Source organism: Condylura cristata, unplaced genomic scaffold (assembly GCF_000260355.1).
Source record: "Condylura cristata isolate star-nosed mole 26May11 unplaced genomic scaffold, ConCri1.0 scaffold00018, whole genome shotgun sequence".
NCBI lineage: Eukaryota > Metazoa > Chordata > Mammalia > Eulipotyphla > Talpidae > Condylura > Condylura cristata.
The window spans coordinates 20,693,092-20,714,928 of NW_004567119.1; positions in this window are offsets into that span (position 1 = coordinate 20,693,092).

Below are 21,837 nucleotides of genomic sequence, written 5' to 3' on the forward strand. Positions count from 1 at the left end.
GGGTTTGCTATCAGTTTGGCTATATCTGACCCTTTGTTATTTTCTCTGTATATTTCCCTATATTCCACATACAAGTGACACAAGCTGACTCACTTTGCTAAGCCTCATGCTCTCCAGTCCATCCATGTTGTCACAAATGACAAAAGTTTGTTTTTTGTATAGCTGAGTAATTGCTATTTTTATAGTAAGACCATAATAAGATGTTAAAGTATCTAAATCAAAAATCAGTCCTTAGTCAAATCACTACTGTAAATCACACAACTCAAAGTCAAGGCAACTCATAAATCACCCAGAAATATTGTTCATCAGTGGCTATTTTTAAAGCATTTTGCTTTGTCCCGGAACCAGAGCAAAACCAGCTGTCCCACCTTTAATCAAACTCAATCCTCATTCCATTTTATCCTTATTGAACAACAGCCCTACTCTGAGGTTCAAAGAGTCGAATTAAGTAAATCCCCCATCTTACTAAGTCTCTAGAGGGGAAGAAGTGTTACAGGACCAAATGCCACTCTGTGACAAACTGTTGGAGTGACAATGTGGGAAGTCCTCTACTCCCAAGTCAGGATGTAGAGTTCAAGGAAGGAGCCATGAAGCGAAGGGAGAAGGGTTAAGGGAACCCACCTATTGCAGAAAATCTGGGATATCATCACCAAACCCAAAAGAAGTATGCCTCCCCCCATCAGCCCATCCATCTTTCTGGAACATTCGCTCTCTAACAACAAGAAATAGAAAGCCATGGGCTCAGTGCAAAGCAATGCATCAGTGACTTCTACCAGCTGCAGTGAGGCCCACATTCTCAGCTCTGCTTCACCTGGCCTTTCCAGGGAGGCCCTGCTCTGCCAGCACATGTCCTTGGCCTCGGGCCCCATGGTCATGGTGTTGCTGGGAGTAAGCCCCAATCCAACTTCTCTTGAGCCCTCTGACTTCTCTGGGCAAGTGCTACTGAGTTCCAGAGAAGGCTAATCCTGATCAGCTACACGGCCTATCCCTTCCCCAATGTTCTTCTCTCATGTTCTTCTGAGAGATCAACACGTTATATAACTTAAGTGGATTTCTGGATCTTGTCTGAACAACAGCAGACTCAGAATACTCAGATAGTGGAAATGATCTCCCTGTAAAATAAATTCACGGGACCATTTAAAAGAGTAGCTGTAGGGACCTGGCTGAAAGCCTGCATCTCCACGGCCAAAACCTCATTTCCCTTCATTTTCCTTTCTTTCCACTTTCTTTTCATTTAGGGTTTAATGTTCCTGGGCAACAGGTGATTCTAGCTCCATTAATAAGGCAAGGTGAGATAGCATCTTCCATGACTTCAGATGTCAAACTCAGAGAAGAGGGGAAAGTACTTTTAAATGGTCACAGCTTCTTAATAACATTCCAAGGAAGAAACTGCTTATCTTAACTTTAATTTTTCAGTCCTTTCATCTCTTCCTCTAAAAAAAAATATGGCTCAGAGGAAGATCACCCATGAAGCACTTATCAGAAAGACATTACAAATTTTAGTGGGAGCTGGCTAGAGTCTGGGGCAGAAGAAGGGAAGTGACACTGGTTCCTGACGAGAATGCATCATATTTTATACTAACCCTAACCTAAGCACAATTCATAAACACTTGAACAAAAGTGAAATGTTAAAGTTGACTTGAACAAAATTGAAATTTTAAAGTTATTTGAAAAAAGCATGGCCTGAAATTCACCTCTCTGTTCCCTCTGAAGAAAGAGCTAATGAAGCAAAATGCTTAGAATAGACAAATTTAGGGAGAAAATGCTTAGCTTACTTTGAAAACTAAATTGTTTTCAGTCCCCAAAGAAACTCTGATTTGAAACAGGTTATTTTTACCTGGTTTCTACCCTTGTGGCTTCAAATATGTTAGCTGACATGACATTTCCCTTTATATGAAAGTCAGTTTTCCAGAAAGTCGGGCACAAGTCGATGTTACTCAGAGTGAGTGATCCATAAACACCTGTATCAGAAGCATCAAAATTCATGGCAGGTCGAGGCCCTGCTTCCTCATGGTCCTTTTGCAAACAGCCCTCTGAGCCAGTGTCTCTTTTGGGGTTTAGAGTTTGAATTCTAGAAGAAATTCCAGGAGGCGTTTCTGGCAAACTGTATGCATACAGAGCTGGTAGCAGCTAACGCTTGGCTCCAGAGACAAAGCTAGAGATAAGAATGAAGACTCCAAGATATCCACTACCAGAGATCCAAATATCAGCACCTGAACAGTGATAAGTAAGTAGCACATTCAGTTGCTAAGTTGCTAAGGAGAAAAGGTCGAGCCCAGTGAAGCTTCTGGGGGGACAGGACAGGGCAGTAAAGAAATAGACACCAGGGATAAGGGACCATTATTTCATCTTGTTAGCAGAAATTCAAGAATGAAGAAGGAAATCCTGTAACAAAGAATGGGAACCCAATGGCAGAGCATCTGACCAATAAATACAGAAAGAGACGTAGTTAATAGTGAGGTGGGTTGAGGTCATCTGAGGAAGGGGCTTGTGACAGGTGTCCTGCTTCTTGACCTAGGACAAGATGTGGCTCCATAAGCAAGCCAGCATATCTGATAAGCAGGAACAAATGAAGACTAATGAGGAGCCCAGTAACCTCCCAACATCAGTGTAAAGCTGGGTTTTCCATGACAGTGCCTTGTGTTAAATAGCACAAGGCCACCTCCACTGAGAACTAACATTCATCACCATGGGGAGAGAAGACGAGGGACCTGGGGACTTGGGAGGAGGAGGAACCGATGTCACATGACATGCCCAGTCTGAGTTTGAACAAGAGCACAAGAACTCATCATTAGCTCAGTGTGCAAGTCCCAGTAATGAAGACACTCAAGCCAGGGCCCAAGGGGGACAGGCAAATTCTCATTGCCCAGTTCAAGCAACTGACCAGGAAAGAGGTTGGATCAAAAAGGGGAGCCCTTCCCTCTCACACTCTCTCTAGTCTACCTAATTAAACCTGCATTTCATGAAATGACATTAAATGTAATGACATTAGATCCACATTTTCAAGAACCTATTAAGGGTGCTGTGCTAATTATTTTCACATGCATAGTTTAGCAGGCTCAACAACACTGATAAGTAATCTGTATGATCCCCATACTACAGGAAAGAAAGTCAAGTCCCTAAGAAGTTAAGGAATCTGTCCAAGAACTTTCTGACAATTTATCATGCTCACAGCATGAATCATGTTTTTTCAGAAGCTGCTTCTTTCATAGTAGCAAACAAGTTATATGAAGACTACTTTTATGATGAAAAAGGACTTTAAGTTCAATATAGTCTTACATATAAAAACAAGCACAACCAACCTCAATCTAGTATTTAGGATGTGAAAAGAGAAAATAATTTCTTGTACATTTCTTGGTACATCTTTGTAGTTTAATGCAGACTCTGTGAGAAATTCACCATAATTTAAAAAAAAAAGCGTAAATCCTGCATATGTTTTCCATAAGTCCCAGAGCCCACTCATAGTTGAACACACTTCTGTACACAAATCCAGGCATTTTCTATGACTCCTTGCTACTATGCTTCGTTCCTCTTCATCTAGCTGAGGGCCCCTCCCAACTCTTTCTACGCACTGAAATGTTACCCAAACTTCTTCAAGGTCCAGTTCATTTCCAACCTCTTACAGAAAATTTTGTAAGAACAATCAGCTTTTACTATCCTCTTCCTTCTAATCTTATAGCAAAGAAGGACAAAACTAAACTTCCAGGAACCAAGAAGAAGGAAAGCAGAGTACATTAAAGCACCAAAACAGAGCTAGGACTGGTCCCAAGTCTAATTAACAGGCAGGCAACAAAAATTATAAAGCTTTGCAAAAAGTAATGAAGAAAAGTTCATGAATTAACTCTAGGGTTTGAGGTAACCAGTACATATCAAGGATTTGAGGTAACAATACCATATCAAGGAGCAAATGATGACCTGATCAAGGAGCAAATGATGACCTGATCAATCCCGATTATCCATGGGGATCACATGTCTTCCACCCGGGCGGAGGTTGTGTCCACCTACAGAGTAAAGCGTTTTAAGTCCACAAATTCAGCCAGCACCACTCACTCTGAGGCCAGAAGTTCCTCACCTTTACAACATGATTCTGGGAACATGGATATGGAATTGCTGGTCCTCAAATTACCCACCACCACCATACTGATGCCTGAAATGTCTTTGGTTATGGATAGAAATTGATGGCTGCGAGAGAAGAGAAAAAGAAAGCTTCTCTCCTAGAAACAGAGTGTGAGAGGAAAAAACTTGGCTTCAGAAAAGTCAGAAACCTGGAGCTGGTAAAAGATAAAGACTTATCACATACGGAGTAGAGGAAAGATGGACACCATTTTACCCTTCTCGGTACTCCAGATTGTTCTTCCTTCTCATCCAACTAAAACTGGTATGGGGGAGGGGTGGCAGGAATTGTGAGTGGTCAATGTTGGGTAGAGGCACCGTGTGCACCCCCACACCCTTTATGCTGCTCTAGGGAACCTCACTTCTGTACCAGCTGAGTAGGGGAGGAACACAGACGAGCTGAGCTCTAACCTGCAGGTATCCACGCTATTCCAGACTGCCGCTGGCGTCTCTCTGTGATGTTGGACAAGTATTTGTATTTAGTTTGAGGAAGGATAAAAAGAATTCCTCATAGGTTGCTCTTTTTTTACTGCCTCCCTGTGCCAGAAACTGCAAGAAAGCTGAGCCTTTCTGTACGTTCATTAATTCATGAACAATGCTTCTCATACTGTCTCCTAAGGATGCTGTGAAAATTATGCACTTATAAAAAATAAACTGAGCTGGCCCTTCCTGGTGGCGCAGTGGGTTAAAGCACAGCACTGAGAAGCTAAAGCCACTTCCGCATGAGTTCGATCCCCGCCTGCCCCGGAGGAGATCCACGTGGCGGCAGACCTCTCCTGGCCCACCCGCTGCTCCCCTTAGCAGTGTGCTTCATCTTATCTGCCTGTTCTGCTCCCCTCTCTGTCTCTGGTGAATCCTCTCACCCTCCACATCTCTGGCCTGTACCCTAGTTCCATATGAATAAATAAATAAATCTTTAAAAAGGAATAAAAATGAAAATAAACTGAACCACACTAATGTCAAAGTTCTTTCTATACAGAAGAGATGCCATAAGCACCAGGTGGTCAAATTTAAAGTATAGATTCTATTCCATGGCTATGAGTCAGGGTAAGAATCTTCAACTTTACAAAGCAATGGCTGTTTGGTTATTGAAAAAAGAAGAGAAAAGAAAAAGGAGAAGGGGGAGATTCTGACAGTGAAGACAGAATATGCCATAAGTGGAAGAAAATTTATTTGAGTATTCAAGTTAATATTTAAATATTAAAAACCTGTATTGAGGGTCCGTTGTCTGCATTAGGCAACCATGCTAAGCGTGCGTTATGTCATTTAATCCTCATTTTAACCCACTGGAGGGTACTTATGAAGCCTAGGGCCTCCCTATTCCCTATCCATTTCTCTTTCCATTATATCTGACTTCCTCCAACAAATATGTACACTCCATAAATTTGTAGAGTATTAAAATGTTTCACACAGTCCTCCCTCATGGCACAATGGGTTAGGACATAGCACTGCAAGCTAGCCACAGCTTCAGCACTAGTTCAATCACTGGTCCTGGAGGTGACCCACATGGCGGGCAGACCTCGCCTGTCTCACCCGCTGCTCCTCTCAGCAGTGTACTTCATAGATCTGCCAGTTCTACTACCCCCCACTGTGTCTCTGGTGAATCCTCTCACCGCCTCTGCACCTCTGGCCTGTACCCCAGTTCTGTATGCATAAATAAATAAATCTTAAAAAAAAAAAAAAGCAAACACCAACTAAAAATAAAATAAAATGTCTCACACTCACAAATCCACTTGGCAGAGATGCTAAGAATTTTCAATATTTATTAAATACTTATTAATGCTAAAGACAATGAACAAAGCATCTTGTCTCTCAAATTAACAGAGCCATAGGAAAATAACATTTAATATGTGAGATTCAAGTGTACACTTAGCCTCAGTTCATTCTGATAATTATATTTAGAAGGAAGGTTTCCAGGAGCTCAGCACTCCGTGGCCCTGTGAGGACATCCCCTGCCGGGACCTGCTGTCTCTGGCCCTAATTTGCTGCACAAACTTGAGTCATTTCCCCTCTTCATAAAATCCAGAATGATTCAATAAATATCAATGACAGGTGAGTCAAGCAGCAGACCGTAGACCAGACAGTCTCTCCAGCCATCAAGTCCAAGGCTGCAAGAAAGCACTGCACAGTGTAGGAAGCAGTGTGATTTGCCCAGTAACTTGCAATGTTTGCTTCTCTCCAATTCCTAACTTCCTGATGAGAAGAACTGAAGGAGACTCTAACCAGCACTACACTGGTTTCTCATTGCCAACCTAACAAGTCCCAGCTCCAACATTCTTCTCTCGGCAACTTGACGTCTCAGTGAGCGAATGATTAACAAAAACACCAACCTGCAAGAGGAGCCACAGTCTCCCAGCCCAGGGAGAGCCGGCGAACCTGGGCTTCCTCCAGCTCACATGGTGTCCACCTGTTTCCTCGCTCTTAGCCACGCATTTCTCAAGACACCGTCTGAAGCCCAGAAGCAAGAACAACAAAAGTCATCACCCTGCAGGTGGAGTAGAGCTGAGTCAGCCATTCGCAAGTCTAGGTCCTCCCTTTCCAGGCTTGAGAGCCAAGTCGAAGGCCACTGGGGCTCCTCTAAGCCATCTGTGGACTCCATTTCACATCTCAGCCAGGAAGTGTCCAGTGCTGGAGAGGGAAGGGGAGCGTAGCGCGCTCCCTAGAAAGGAACCAGAGAAGGGTAAGAAAACCAGCACGTGAATGTCGGAGCAGTCAAGGCACCTGCTTGGCTGTCTGGGGCAGCCGCCTCCTCAGCAGTAAGACCCGAGAGAGGCAAGGAAGGCCTCCTCGGAGGGAAAGTCTGCCCTCCCACAAATGTGCAGATGCCTAAAGCCCCAGGCTGCCTGCTCAGCTCATGAGCTCAAAGTGCTGGTTCCCATTTTGTAATCTCAGTGCAGAGGTTGAGATCAGCCCGCTGGGGCTGCTGGCCAAGTCTGAGGTATTGTCCTGGAGGCTGGAGCTGAGCCACACAAGGTGGACACTCTCCCGTGCCCTGGGCCAGGGCCCCCTTCCCACACATGTGGGGCCGATGCCACGCCATGAAAAGCATCCATTCAGTTTTGCTCCCAATAAGACTAAGTAATGACCTTGGACTTTCTAGCTCTATCCTTGCCCTTGCTGGGTTTTTCTAGCTGTTCCATTTTAATTCCTTATTTTTTTAAGAATTATTTATTTGGGCTCTCCCTGGTGGCGCAGCGGGTTAAAGCACAGCACTGAGAAGCTAAAGCCACTTCCGCATTCCCGCCTGCCCCGGAAGTGACCACATGGTGCGGCAGACCTCTCCTGACCTGCCCGCTGCTCCCCTCAGCAGTGTACTTGGACAATCTGCCTGTTCTGCTCCCCACTCTGTCTCTGGTGAATCCTCTCACTGCCCCTGCACCTCTGGCCTGTACCCCAGTTCTGTATGCATAAATAAATAAATCTTTTTAAAAAAAGGAATTATTTATTTATGCATACAGAACTGGGGTACAGCCAGAAATTTGGGGGTGAGAGGATTCACAAGAGAGACAGTGGGAAGCAGAACAGAAAGACTGATGAAATACACTGCTGAGAGGAGCAGTGGGTGAGACAGGAGAGGTCTGCTGCGCCATGTGGGTCACCTCCCTAGTCAGGAATCGAACTGGTGCTGAAGTGGCTGCGGCTGGCTAGCTTTGTAGTGATGCGCTTTAAACCACTGCACCACCAGGGAGGGCCCCCATTTCAACTTTTAAACATTTCATTTTCCTGTTTTATTTCTGGTCCCTTGCCACTACAGACTAATGAATGGGATTCTGTTTCCGTGGTATTAGAGCAGGACAAGTAATACACACTGGCTCTTTAATCAGAAAGATAAGTGCTTCACCCACTGTCATTCACTAGTTGTCTGAACTTGAGTAAATTATTTTAAACTGTACTCTCTGGTTTCTGCATCTGTAAAATGAGGTTACTAATACTAGCCAGATGGGGTTACTGGTGAGACTAAGTAAAATAAAGTCGGTTAAATCCTGAGGCTGGTCACACTCATCTGGGGCCCTTCCTAATCCCAGACACTATAAATAGCTTCCCTGGCACAAATCAGCCCAGTCCCCTTTCCCAGTCAAGCTCATCTTGTCATGTTTGGGGTAAAAGTAACCAGAAGAGCATCCAGGCAGAGCTAGGGAAGAGGTAAGTGTTTTCTGCAGACCCAAGAGGGGTTTCCAGAACAGAAAGAAGAGTAAAAGCCAGAGACCATAATGCAGAGCTCAAGCTGAGATAAGGAGGGAGGGTCTGAGGGACTGTAGTGCTGGTGCTCACTGGTGTGCAAGAGATCAAAGTGAAGAGCTAGACAGGACATGCCTAAAATAACATGTGCCCAAGTCCCCTCAGTCATACCCATCTCGAGCTAAATGTGCTGCCTTTCCTTGACTGAGAACAGAGTTTCTGACAGAGGAACAGCAAAAATGAGGTCACTGGACTCTGGAGGAAGAAAAGAAGAAAGTCACCAAGAATCAAGCAAGATACAAAAGGAGAGTCAATTTTCAAATTCTGTTTTCTTTTTTTTTGCAAAGAAGTTTCTTCAGTACCAGCCAATGGATGCATCTTGTGTCCCTAGTACCAACCACAACTTCCATCTCCCATCTTATAAACGAGCATCACAACACAAGTTTCTGTCCACACCATTACTGCCCTTTGTACCCGGCCAGCATCTCAGCACACGCCACATAAAAACTGACAGAGGGCAGCAGCACCCAGTGGATGCATTTGCCAACCATCTCACCTCAGCCTCTACCCAAACCACCACCTCAAAACTGTCCTTCCAAGCTTTTTCATGCCTTGCCTCCACAGCCCAATTTTAAGGAGAAGTAGTCAGTGTCTTGGTGTCATGGCTGGGAATGAAAACACTATAACCAGAACATGCAGATTCAGGTTCCAACTCTAGCTCTCCTACTCTTGTGAATATTGGACAAATTATGTATCTTCTCTTAGTTCTTCATCTATAGGATAAAGATGGAAGTTTCTACCTTATGAGGTTGTTGAATGAATTAAATAGCATAATGTTGGCAATGTGTCCTTTTGGTAGTAATACTTTGCTAAAATAATAGGATAGATGACAGATAGATAGGTAGATAGATAGATAGACAGACAGATAGATAGATAGATAGATAGATAGATAGATAGATAGATAGATAGATAGATAGATAGATAGATAGATAGATGATAGACACATTTTGTAATTAAATCTGTTTCAAACCCTTCCATGATCTGAAAACCCAATTTTGACATTTTGGTCCATGCTTCTGAATTTATCTCCCTCCAAAATTATTTGGTTTACACATTACTTTCATTTAAGCATGACCTGAGGGTTTTAGATTAGAGCTATCTCCCCACCAACCTCACCAAGAGACCTGACCCTAACAAGTAAGCCTCCCAGGCTCCCTAGAGAAGGAAAGATGTAGACAAGCAATACAGAGTCCCTAAGTATTTCATTTTGATATGAAAGCTAATCTGGCCTGCAAGCAGCAGACATTCTCCTGAAAACATCTGTGTGAAGAGCCCTTATATTCAACCTCGCTTGTTATGGCTTCTTGATCTATAAATGGGAGTGTAGGAACAGATCAGTCCCTAACATTTTCTGCAACAGGCATACATTTGAAAATCTGCTAAAAGCTGTCAACCTAGGGTTAAGAACAGGACTAGATTATTTCTGGAATAAAACTATAGTTCTAAGTCTGGGGGGGGGGGGAAGTGCACCTAAAAGCAGGTTAGAGAAATAAGATACTGTATGGAGAAATGACATTCATCTAACATGTACTGTTAATGTCTCTAACAGCTGACTATTGAAAACTTCAAACACCCATATTCTGCATGGTAAATGGCATCAGTCCCAAGCCGTCCCAGTTACACCAGTCTCTCTGTCCTCTCAAACCCCAAATTCCCATCTAGCAAATAATGGAAAATACATGACATAAAGGAGGATCTTTGTAACCTTTGCTAGTGCTATGTCCAACAACCCTTTTGATCAATTAATACCCACTGTTTTGAATATCATCACTAATATATAGTAAATCGTCCCCCCAAAATGGTACAGAAGTGACCTAGGAGATCACTAGGAATCAAAATTTTCATAGAAAAAGTGACATCTAAGCTCGGCCTTGTAGGATGTACAGACCAATGGCCTATTGACAACAACAGTTCTTCACCTGGTAAATCACATCCAGTCATCAAGAATTTACAAGGTATATTAAAATAAAAATGAGTTTGAGGAGCCAGGACAATCATCAGGGCCAGACATGGCAGGGATGTTGGAATTTTCATAGGGGCATTTAAAATAACCGTAATTGATAGTCTGAGGGCTTCAATGGATAAAATAAATGGCAGGCAATAAAAAAATAGGGGTTGTACAGAGAAATCCTGAGAAACATTTACCCATGCAGTGGAATACTATGTATTATTCCATTAATACAATAGTATATCTATTGTATTAGCTATAAAAAGAGGTAGACAATCACAACATGGTTAAATCTCAAAATATTTATGCTGAAAGAAGAGAGTCAAAAAAAGAAGACATGTTATACAAGTCCATCCATATAAGATTCTAGAAAATGTAATCAATCGTATAGTGACTGAGAACTGCAGTTACCCAGACAGGTAAGGCTGAGAAGGATGGGAAGCAGAGTTTACCAAGAATAAGAAATAAATGATTTGGGATGATGAATATGTTCTCTCTCTTGATTGTGGTGATCAGTTTATTGGTATAGACATAGGATAAAAAATTTCAATTTATACATGCAGTTCATTGTATATTTTTAAAAGTGTAGGAGATAACATAACAATTCATGTTTTCAGCTTCTCTTAAAAAATAGAATATTCAAAAGCTGTCTGTTGCCAAGTTCTTGCTTGGCAACAAGTAATCACAGTCAGGTGGAAATCAGAACCACAGAACCACCACTTCTTGTTTTGTTCATATATATCTTATTTTCTTCATTTATTATTTTCCTGATTCCCTTACACACTTATGCTTGAACTCTAAGCCATCTTTATATTTTTAGCTTTACCATAGTGTCTCAAACATTGTTAATATTCGAAGAAAGCTGAGTATTTTTTTTCCCTTCATGAGCAGTAACTAATAACGTCCAGCTTAGTCAAAAGCATTTACTTTAAATCTACTCACTCAATTTAAAAGCAATATCCATCTAATTTATTGCTGGCTTATCGAACAGTAATGAAAAACAAGATAGTCACTTTGGAAGAATAGAGATGAATAGGTAAAATACAGGTGCTTTTTAGGGTGACCAAATAATTCCATATAATATTGTTATGTTAAATACACAACACTGCATTTGTCAAAATCCATAGAACTTGATAGCACAGTAAACTGCAATACTATCAGCTTTTAAAAAATCATTTAGCAGTTTGAGAGATACCAGAATAGAATGTTTAACGTGGCATAAAACAAACTAACTGTATTACAAATGCATCTGAACAACAGGGATGCCGTGGAGGGAAGCTAGGGTCATAAGAAACTTTGGAAAAGCCTGGAGTTTATAAAAATCAAAGTCAAAAGACATAAGGACCCTCCCTGGTGATGCAGCAGGTTAAAGCACAGCACTAAGAAGCTACAGCCACTTCCACATGAGTTTGATCCCCAACCCTGGAGGTGACCCACATGGCGCGGCAGACCTCTCCTGACCCGCCCGCTGCTCCCCTCAGCAGTGTACTCTGTTGATCTGCCTGTTCTGCTCCCTGATCTGTCTCTGATGAATCCTCCCACCACCCATGCACCTCTGGCCTATACCCCAGTTCTTCATGCATAAATAAATAAATCTTAAAAAAAAAAAAGACATAAGCACCATACCCTAGTTGATAAAGTTGTTTCCTTTGGTGTATAGATTTATAATTTTTATACCATTCTAAATATACAGTAGAATTTAAGGATTTAAATAAAATGCATGGTAGATGTTGGGAGTCATATCCTGTGGGAAGTTAAAATTCATCAAAAGGAAGAGGTTAGAATGATCCATCTTGAAATAACTTAGAGTTGGAGATATCAGTAGAAGGGATGTCTAAGGATATCAGTCACTGTGATTCAAAAAGACACCTGCACCCCCATGTTTATTGCTGCTTTATTTACAATAGGAAAGACGTGGAAACAACCCAAATGCCCAAAAGTAGATGACTGGGTTAAAAAGATGTGGTACATTTACAAATGGAATATTATTCAGCAGTCAAAAATAAACAAATGTCCTTTTGCAGCAACATGGATGGAGCTGGTAAAGATCTTGCTTAGTGAAATAAGCCAGAAAGAAAAGGAAAACTACTGAATGCTTTATTCATAACAGGAGTATAAAGGACCAGGGGAGAAAATAATAATAATAATGAACAACAATATACCAGAGACATTTTACGGGGGTGGAATGGAGAATGGGATCAAAAACAGTGGGGGGAGGGAAGTGTACTGAACTATGGTGATGACACTCAGGTGATTTGGTGATGGGAAACCCGCGGGAATGGCAACTGAGATGGAAAAAGGCACAGAATGATGTAAAAATAAACTATTATATTATTTTTTTAAAAAGTTATCAGTCACTGTATACAAAGATTTTATGGGAATGTGTATATAAGTGAACTACTACTACGCACACATGTTTTTCTGCTTTGTTGGCTGACAGGATTTAAAACCCATAACACTTCAGTAATGAACACATCTAGCACCCAGCACATCCTCTTAATAACCACTTCCTGTGTTTCTCTGGCCCTCCATTTCTCTCTCCTGAAATGTAACTTTGAGGTGAGCTATTTTAACTCCTTCTGCTTTGAGATGAGAAAATGGGGCCCAAAGTGGTTTTTTTTCCTATCATACCACCAATTAACATTAGTTCCAGCTCTGAAATCCCTGCATCTTATTCAAATGATTTTCATTTACAGGGTCATCCTGAGCCTGGGTGCATGTTGTTTATTGTAAGCTTTTTTAAGGCTACTTTTGGACTTGCTCTTCCCCCTAAATATTCTCAACTATCCTCCTTAGGGCTAGAAAGCAGTGCTGGAGATTCACTTACCCCTGTTCCTTTCTGTATTCATTTTAATAAAAACCGATCACAAGATTTTCTTTGACAGGTGTTGCATTTTCTTATAAAGAACTAAATGGATTCATTTGGTAACACTAAGCTCTTTAAAAATAAGCAAACAGAAAAGAGGACGTCTTAACTTGGCCCCAAATCAAAGAAACTGATTGATGCCCTTATCTACTTTTTCTAAGTTTCATTATATAACAAGGGGAAAATCATCTCAAATTTTCCTGGCCATCACCCTTCCTGCTTCTCTTTGCTTTCTTTATAGTTAAGAAAGATACTAAAAAACTTGGCTCTCAAAAATGCCTTCAGAAAAAGAGCCCTGTTGTGCAGTTGGAGTAATGTAATTTGCTTTCTACTTTCTCTGGAGCTTTCCAAATATTAAAACTCAAATTTCATACAAATGAGCACTGTCTTAATCATTTCTCTTTGTTTTGCTTGATTGGAAGGAATAATTCAGTTACCCATAAATCACCTTTGCCAATGGCACCATCACCCTCTCTGTTCCACATGTTCATAACGTAATCTGAGAATATTTTTTCCAAGGCCGTGCATCAGACGGTGCCCTCTTTTACTACATCTCATCCCCAACTTGTCTCCAGCACAGCCCTCAGTTTTTACAAGCTAAGATCTATCTCCCTCTATCTCTCTCTCTCTCTCTCTCTCTCTCTCTCTCTCTCACACACACACACACACACACACAAAGCATTGTACCTTGCTCAGAATTGTATTACAACCCCAGATGTTTCCAAAACTCTGTGTATGCAAATCCTACTCATCATCCAGCTCTTATAAAATTTTAACCTTTCCCAACAACACTCCCTAATTTGCATCATACTTTGTTAGGGACTTTTCAAGATAAAGGTTATTTCTACTTAAACTGTCCCTCTGAGGAGTTAGTAATTTTCAACAACCCCATCTCCAAGATGCTAAGACATTTCATACCTCAACAAGTACTTGATTATGTAAGAATGTTGTTACCCTCTACCTCAACAACAGATTGTGAGAACATAAATTATATCTTACACTTCCATAATCTTTGCCTCCATATTCCAATTTAGAGAAAGATGGGGGAGGGGGAATTAAGAGCCCTAGTAACAATCTCAGCCAACCTTCAATTCTAGATCTCAGCCTACTAGAATAACTAGGACACTCTGTCTCATTAAAAAAAAAAAAAAAAAAAAAAAAGGCCTACACAGAAATAAGATGAAGGCCCAAATACTACATATTTAAAGTTTTAAAAATTCTAATTCAAACTAACAAACTGTTAAATAAAATATATTCTTCTCCTGTTTTCTTGATGAGTGTTCCCTTGTGTAATGAAAATAAATGCATAAAGTTAGGGAATTTTATGATTGAAAGGAAAATATCAACAATGACTGAATATAATTATTATTGTCCTTGTTGGATGATCTGTTGCTAGGGCAGTAATGATCAGTAGTAAAATCATGATTCACAATTTTATTCCACAAATTTTATTTTCCTTGCCTTAATTTCAGGAAAGTCACTTTGGTATAACTGCAATTTTTTTACATGTTTTTGGATTCTACTGACAGTGATGGTATTTTTAGAAATAGAATTGCATCAAAACTTACAAAATTCTAGTATGTCTTCAATAAAAATATTTTGACATTTGTCAAAAAATTATATTTTATATTTCAAAATTTTATTACAAATCATTCAAAAATGATCTACTAAAATTAAAAGGCAAAAACTCAAATAATAATTAAAAATATTATACCTTAAATAAAATTATTTAAGTAAATCTGGGTTTTGTTTAATATTTTGAAAATGTAACTATATCTTACCATGTCATATTTTATAAAAATAAAGCTATTCCTAATTCAGTGTCCACCTAGTTGCCAATGAAAATTGGGTATCACATTTCACAATGTTATGTCTAGACCCACACATATACAAATTTAAGAGTACTTTTGTTTAAAATTGCTCAATTTTCTTCAGATGCTATGAGCAACTATGGCAAATATTATGCTAATCCGTGAATGACTCTGAAACCACAATTTAAACCTGAAGAAGAGCAAGATGTGGATACTGGGTACAATTGGAAAATGATACTCTATTATGCTAGGACCTATGGCAGTCATGCTACATAAGAAAAGGTTGGACAAATTCATTAATAGTTTGCATTAACATAAGTGCTCCCATTGCTCATACCCTCCCTTTGCCTTAAGAACCATCCTCCCGGCCCTCCCTGGTGGCGCAGCGGGTTAAAGCACAGCACTGAGAATCTAAAGCTGCTCCCGCATGAGTTCGATCCCTGCCTGCCCCAGAGGTGACCCATATGGCATGGCAGACCTCTCCTGACCCGCCCACTGCTCCCCTCAGCAGTGTACTTAGTTGATCTGCCTGTTCTGCTCCCCACTCTGTCTCTGGTGAAGCCTCTCACCACCCCTGAGCCTCTAGCCTGTACCCCAGTTCTGTATGTACAAATAAATAAATCTTTAAAAAAAAAAAAAAAGAACCATCCTCCCCACCAGACTTTCAGAGCCTTTAAAGACAACTCCCTCCATTTGAGACTTTGAGCAGGTGACATGGAGAAATAATTCCCTGGAGTCAGGCACGAGAATAGATGTTTACATTTCATCTGCTGTCCAGCACTGACCACCAGACCCCAAGGCCAGAGGCATCCAGATGTTCCTCCTCAGCACTGTTTCTAGCTTGCTGTCAAGGTTAACACTCAAAGCAGCATTTTATGATCGGTATCCCTCAAAACAGAAAAAGAAAGATTGAGTTTGTGAAATGAGCACATGGTGCTATGAAGAGGGGAATTTTCAGAATAAAGAGTTCTCTTTGAAATTAAGAGTATTGGCCCTCCCTGGTGGCACAATGGATGAAAGTTCAGTGCCATGAAGCTGTCTGTAGACGCTGCAGCTCTAGTTCAATCCCCAGCCAGGGAGCTGACCCATGTGGCGCAGCAGACCTCTCCTGTCCTGCCCACTGCTGCCCTCAGCAGTCTATTTCAGTGGGTCTGCGTCCTCCCCACTCTGGCTTTGGTGAATCCTTTCACCCCCTGTACTGCTGGCCTGTACTCCAGTTCTTGTATGCAGAAAGATGTAATTTTTTTTTTTAAAGATTTATTTATTTGTGCATACAGAGCTGGGGTACAGGCCAGAGGGTCAGGGGTGGTGAGAGGCTTTACCAGAGACAGAGTGGGGAGCAGAACAGGCAGATCTATGAAGTACACTGCTGAGGGGAGCAGCGGGCGGGTCAGGAGAGGTCTGCCACGCCATGTGGTCTCCTCCGGGGCAGGCGGGAATCGAACTCATGCGGAAGTGGCTCTAGCTTCTCAGTGCTGCGCTTTAACCCGCTGCGCCACCAGGGAGGGCCCAAGATGTAATTTTTTAATAAAATTAAGAGTATTATAGAAAAATACTAATTCAGCAAAATGTTGGGAAATAAGCTGAGGTAGGTTTTCAGAAAGTAGAATAAATGAGAGAAAATTAATGAAGCAAGTAAGAAAACTAGAGAATCAATCCAGCATACACAACAGTCAACTAATAGGAAATAGGAAATAATTATAAAATGATAATAATAATAGTAATAATTTATAGAACTGAAGAATATGAGTTTTACTTTGAAAGGCCCACTTAATATACATGCATAGATGAATAAAATCACAGCATTTCATATTTGATTCACAATTGCCACTGGTTTATTCCACAAAATTTATTTTCTTAGCCTTAATTTCAGCAAAACTACTTTGGAATAATTGAGATTTTTTTTTGTATGGTTGTAGACTATGGGGTTTTTTAAAGGTAGAATTGTACAAAGGTACAACATGTGGTCAGGCAAAAATCTAAATTTAGGTAGAGAGCAAAAATATGTTCATTTACAAAAGATGTATCAATGTCAAATACTTATTAGCATTAATAAGCTAGAAAACAATGACCAATGCCATTGCAATGTGAGAGAAAATTAACACCAATCTACATTATGTACCCAGTCAAGTATTTGGGTGATATAATATTAAAAAACATTAAATCTTACCCCCCAGAATTGTCTTTCCAGCTCCCTTTGTTGGACCTACTGATGACCCATTCCTCCACAATAGGTAGGCAAAAAAATAGAAAGAAATGAGAGCCAAATAACAGGTTTGCAAAATAGGAGAAGGGTGAAGAGTCCCAAGGAATGATAATGAAGAGAAACCCCGGCATGTCAACTCTGGCAGGAAGCTAGCAAGAAGTTCTGCTGAACTGGAATAGGTAACTGAGGTTCCAGGAAAGAAAAATGAAAGTTATAGACCATCTGACATACTCAGAGGAGATTTCTGATTTGTTTCAAAGGAAAGTTTGGGAGACTTAGTGACTGGAACAAATGAAACTTAGCAATTAAGAAAGTGGCAATAATTATTTCCAAAGGGGGGAGGGGACTTCAAATTGAAAAAAAATCCCACCCTAGCATACCATGTGCTTCAGCTGTTAACACTATTTTTTTTTAAGATTTATTTTATTTATGTATGCATATAAGAGCTGGGGTGTAGGCCAGAGATACAAGGTGGGAGGGAAGCGTGAACAGATTCACCAGAGACCCAGAGACAGAGTGGGGAGCAGGACAGGCAGGTGTACTGTAATATTCTGCTGAGGGGAGCAGTGGAGAGGATAGAAGGTCTGCTGTGCCGTGAGGGAATTGAACTCACGCTGCAAGGTCGGGGGTATTTTCATAGTGCTGAGACTTAACCCCTTGTGCCCCAGGGAGGTCTAGCTATGACATTATTATATAGAAATAATGATGTAAAGACTGAGGAATAATTTAACCAAAAAATTTTCGGAAACGACATTTAAAAAGTGAAAAATAGGAGAGAAAATCTACGTACGTGTGTGTGTGTGTGTGTGTGTTACAACATAGCATTGAAAAAATGTTAAAACACTGCATTATAATATTGAAATAGAGGTAGAGTGATGATATTTGGGAAAGGACCAAAAAAAAGTAAAAGAGTTGAAAATATTACCCCAAGAAAGTGAGAATTGGGAATGAAGGGAAATTTGGGGCAAAACTTTCTGTTTTACATCATCTAATTATTTTTTTAACTTTTTAAACTAAGTTTGAAAAGTACATGTTTTACTTTGTTAAAATCCAATTAAAAATTGCATGGGAGGGAATGTGTGGGATGAGACTCTGACAGATTGTAAAGCAATTCTAAAAGAGTAAGAGAGGGAACTGACCAGAGGTGAAGCTCAAATTGCTTCTCCAAATGAAAAAGTCCCCTTCATATTCAAGGTCATGATTTTAAAGAGAAAAATTGCCCAATGTTATTATGTGTTTTCCTCCAACTACTTTTCTTCAAACTTATGTACAGATGTGAACCTGACAGTTGAACTTAATCAGGATTGGAATTTGGCCAAGTGGACATCTAGTAAGAGTAGAGAGGGAATCAAAGGTATTTGCAAGGATTATAATAATTGAACATGGAAGCTAAGTAGGGGAAGAGGGAATGGGGGGCAGGGAAAGTATGGTAGAAGCAATGGATTGGAGATACTCGTTACATACAGATTCTCAGGTTGGGCTCCCAGAAGAGGGGAGAACAGTGGTTCTGGTCAGAGGAGATAAGGTACAAGACAAAGTCAAATTCTCAACCTCATCCTCACCAATAACTGCGTTTCCAGTCAGACTCAATGTGAGGATATTGAGGCCTAGTGCCAAGTTTTATCTTCCATACTCCTTCAGACTCACCTCGACTCCTTCACTCCAGTTCCTTAGGTGCCCAAGCCCTTCATGCTGGCAATTAGATTCTAATTGTCATTTCAGGCTCGCCTGTCTCGGGCACCATCTTGTATATTTCATCCAGTTCTCTTGCTTTGAACCTGAGCTATGACCACCCCCTATCGTTGAGCACCCTCTGTTCCAAATAATGCATGCTTCCTGCCTACCCTAGTCCTTCAGATGGACCAGGGCACGCTGCCCATGAGTCATGGTGAGGTTAATGGACACACTGTTCCAGACGCTTGTTTCTTCTTCACAATCTCATGTAACAGGTGAGAACTTCTGAAAAAAATAACAAAGGCATAAATAACAGTTTCACTAAACTTGAGTCTTAAAGCAGCACCTTTTTTCTGGCTAGAAAGATGAAGATAAAGTCTTGCTCCTAGATGTGAATTCCTGGTCCATGTCTCCAGCTCCAAAGATGGGTCATTGTTTGTCATCAAAACAGTCCAGATGTGTGCCTTGTACTGTGCTAGGGGGTTGGGTGGGCTTATGACAATAATTGGTCCACCACCTAGTTTTCCATGGATGATTTAATATGTAAAATACTTAATGATAATTGCAAATGAATTTTTGTACAGCTATCCATTGCTTTTGGAATTGAAGGCTTTGTTCGCTAAAACAAAGAATAATTTTTTGCTCTATGTCCTGACTTGACTGAGGTAATAATTAATTCAATCCAATTAAAATTTCACTGTCAATTATTTCAAAACCTTTCTACTATTTTACATTTAGCTAAGGAACTGATATCGATGAAAAATAAAGTTTGAGCAATTATTTTAATATTGAATTAACTTTTTCTGATGGTTATTTCAAAGGGTATTTTCTTTTTTTCTTTTTTTTTAAAGATTTATTTATTTGTGCATATAGAACTGGGGTACAGGCCAGAGGCTCAGGGGCGGTGAGAGGCTTCACCATAGACAGAGTGGGGAGCAGAACAGGCAGACTGACAAAGTACACTACTGAGGGGAGCAGCGGGCGGGTCAGGAGAGGTCTGCCACGCCATGTGGTCACCTCCGGGGCAGGCGGGAATAGAACTCATGCGGAAGCGGCTTTAGCTTCTCAGTGCTGTGCTTTAACCCGCTGCGCCACCAGGGTGGGCCTTCAAAGGGTATTTTCAATTCTTTTTCCCAAAGTACCTGGATTTGACAAAATAATATCCTCTTTTCTAATTATTTATTTTCGAATTCTTCAATTTTTAATTTCTTTTCATCTTATTTCCCCAGTTAAGACAGGGATTATTTTTTATACTTCTTCATATCTTTTACATTATGTTGAATATACAGTATGCCCTTAATAAATGTGTGAGTAGAGTTTGGGGGAGCAGGAGGTTTGCTTATAGTTTTTATCCACTTATACATTCTTTAATAAAGGTACAGAGAACATTTCTCTAAAAACTCTACGTTTTCTCTTTAACTACACTATAGTTACGTATTCTTAAAAAGTGGATACTGGAGCATTCAGGAGTAAAAAGGTCCAATGTTTCAAATCTACTCTCAGAAGGAGAGATGGAGATGGAAAGAGAAGGGTTGTATAAAAAAAAAAAACAAATGAAAGAAAATTGTCAACAGCTGGTCAATCAGTAGAGAAGGATATAGAAAGTTCCTATACTATAATTGCAACTGAGCTGGAACTTTGAAATTACATAAATGTAAAAAGTCACTCAAAAAGGCAATATTTAGGAAAAAGTACATGCCAAAAAGGGAAGGTCAATCCCGTCATGCACTAGAAAGCACAGGGAACATTTGTGGAGTGCTGGGCCCCAGGTGATGGCTGAGGTGCTGAGCGTCATCAGAAAGAGGCCCCATTGATAAATGAATTTTCACTTTTGCTATACTGGGTTTGGCTCTCAGACAACTCATCGGTTAGATTTTAAGGAGCTCTGGGAAAATCTCAGCACACATGTTGGAGCACTCTCTTAGACTGATTCTGGAAGCCCTGCCCTGAGACAGGTCCACCCTTGAGACACTGTCCTATGGAAAAGGAAGTCAGTGGAACAATGAGTTATAATTACAAGGGAGACTAGATGGCTGAGAGGCTGGGAAACAGCTGACATCTCTTTGCTTCTAAAAGCAATTCAAAGTTAGCTCGCTCATGAGAGATTGGCTCCCGAGAAACCTCCCTGATTTCTCCCCCTCTTTATATCAACTTGTGCACCAGCCCCTGTATTTCAGTGGGAACTTATACTTCAGAGCCCAGCATCTGGGCATATTGCACAAAGCACCCAGCTGTTCCAGCTCCTCCTGCAGCATCCTGCCCTGTGGGACCTTTTTCAGTGACCGATGAGGGCAGAGTTGGCTTACTGTAGTCTGGCAAGAAATGAAGTCAAGAGGCTGCAAGGGGTGAACAAATGCTCAGAAAGCAGGGGAATGCCAAAGCCTGACCACAATTGAAATGTCTGAGTCAAAAAGTCATTCAGATGCCAAGGGCCATTTCCTCCACCTCACCCCCACCCTGCTATGCTGGAAGTCAATTCTCCATAGTCCGTGGTGAGTCAGGCGTGAGTACTTTGATTACAGCTTGGCTGATGTCATTCAAGAAAACATGGGGGTCGCCCAGTGCATCAGAGGAAGAGACTTTTGACTGAGACAGGTCCACCCTTCAGCTCTCTGGGGAGCTTGACATTTCCAGGACACGGAAAACAAACTTCCTCTTAAGAAGGAATATGTTTTCAGTGTGGGAAAAAAAAAGTGAGAGAACCAGAGAGGGTCAATACGTGTTCACCCTTGGCTGAAAGCCACAACCAGGGAAATTTCTGTCCTCTCATAAAAGGTGAAAGCATCAAAATGTCCTCTGGTTCAACGGCATATCCACATCACTGCACGTACACAGAGAAGAAATCAGCCGGGGCTCAGTAAAGCCAGCTGGGCCCAGTAATCTTCTAATTCTGTCAAGAGTTAACTCAGTACCTGTAATGAGTATCTTTTGAGAAGCTGCCTCATGGTAGGCAGCAAAAGCCATCTTTTATGGGGAGGAT